The sequence below is a fragment of the Eurypyga helias genome, unplaced genomic scaffold, assembly GCF_000690775.1.
Source record: "Eurypyga helias isolate BGI_N326 unplaced genomic scaffold, ASM69077v1 scaffold19481, whole genome shotgun sequence".
In the NCBI taxonomy this organism is placed as follows: domain Eukaryota; kingdom Metazoa; phylum Chordata; class Aves; order Eurypygiformes; family Eurypygidae; genus Eurypyga; species Eurypyga helias.
In genome coordinates, this window is record NW_010230425.1 from 1,027 (window position 1) to 2,996 (window position 1,970).

The window sequence follows — 1,970 nt, forward strand, 5'->3', positions numbered from 1 at the left end:
CGCAGAAACCTAGCTCCCCCCGATCAGCACAGGCCTGAGTCGGGAGATGGAGCCTCCGGAGCCCATCTCCTTCTTCGATCACACCCACCTGGAGCTGGAGGGCTCTGGAGCAATTCCAGCAGGAGGGAGGACGAACCTCAGCGGGAAGGGAAGCGAGGATCCTGAACCGATTTGCATTTGCCCCGCGGGCTGCAATAGTTGCCTTGCAACATTTACAGAGATGGGCTGAGCCCAGCCGAGTTGTGCTGGGGTGAAGCCCCACTGGCAGGGCTTTCTGGAATTCCCGAGGAATGGGGTGCGGCCGGGTGCTTGCTTATAACCTCAGCCCAGCTCCGCATCGCATCTTCCTGGTGCAGGACTCCGGGGCTCTTCCCGAGTCTTCCTAGCGTGAGGCTGTGACAAGGACAAAGCGGTGGGAGCCAGGATGGATGACATGTCTGGGGTGAGCTCGTGGAAGGAGCCAGGCGACTCGTCCCTGCCTCCCCGTCACCATCAGCTGATGCACAGCATCAGGAGAGAATGACAGTGGTTCCTGCGCTGTTCCAGTGCTGCCGGCACACAGCGGGCCCCGGGGATGGAAATGCTTCCAGCCCTCGCAGGGAAGATGTGGGGGGAGCGTGGAGGAGCAGGGTGTGGCAGTGGAGTCCCCCTTGAAATGAGAAAAGGGTGGGTAGGCCCGGCTGTATTTTAGGAACGTGGGCTAGATCAAACGTTAAGTGTGATTATTTTAAGGGAGGAAAACATAAGCCGCCGTCCCACGTGGAAGGGGCTCGTGTGGGGAGGGTTGTGCCTGCTGCGGGGAGAGGCACTCGTGGTCCTTCGGCAGGCGGATGTCGGGGTATCCCCGTAACTGGGCGTGGTGCGGGGTGGGTGGAAGCCCCATGCCAAGAGCTTCTGGGGTCCAGCAGGACGGTGGCAGGTGCTGCCGGTCTTGCTCTCAGCCAGGGAACGTGGTGGAGTCTGCCCTTGGGGTCCTCATGTCACCTTCAGAGGGAGTTAAAAAATGCTGTTTGTTTGGGTTTTACTGCCTGACTGATCACTCGAAACCCTGACATGGTCAGTGTGGGGGTGCTCGAGAAAGTCCTCTTCTCTTGGGTGGAGGAGCAGATAGCTGGGAGTCCCCTGCCCTGGCCTGGTGCTGCTGCTACCCTTCTGTCCTTCCGTGGGTGTGCAGACACACCACTGCAAAAAAGAGGAGTCCTCGCCTTGGGAGTATCCTTGGCTGGTTCCTTTGAGCCCTGAGGGTCTGCCTTCCCTGCCAGCCCCACGGCCTTTGCTCCCTCCTCCTCCGGATCTGCTGTGCTACCCAGAGGGACGCACCTTTGGGCCGGACTATGAAGCCCTTGCCTGTGAGTAGCCGGAGGGAGGACCGGAGCACAGCCCTGCATATTCCCTGCGTCACCTCGGCAGCGGCTGGCGGCCAGGGGACCGCTCAGCACCCCCGGCGCTGCAAAGCCGACGTTGGCAGAAAGTTCCAGAGGCAGGGAATTGTGGGGCTGGGGAGGCGGCTGATTTGGGGAGCGGGGACGGGGGAATGCCATGTTCGCAGTTCATGGCCGCACGTGTGCATCGGTTTGCGCTGGCCAAAGCTGACGTCGGGGAGGAGGGAGGCGAAGCGGACGCGCCGAGAGGCCCCGGCGTCACAACCGCAGCGTAGGGCCCCAGCCCGGGTACTCGGCTGCCTTCTGCCAGGTTTGCCATGGATCTCGCTCCCCAAGCCCCAGGAGAAGGGGAGGGGATGGTCCTGCCAGGGGGCTGGCATAGTTGGGGGTGCCCCTGCGGTTCGGGGGAGAGCCCAGGCGCTGGGGGCAGAGGAGGGAGGGAAGAACAAACTTACTTTCTTCTAGGAATGCGAGGCCGGGCCTCGGGGCACTTGTCAGCCAGCCAGGAGTCCATTGAGACAAAAGTCTTCTTTGATCTGCCGCGCAGTTAAAAAAGGAGATTGTTAACCTGTGTTAGACAAATAACTC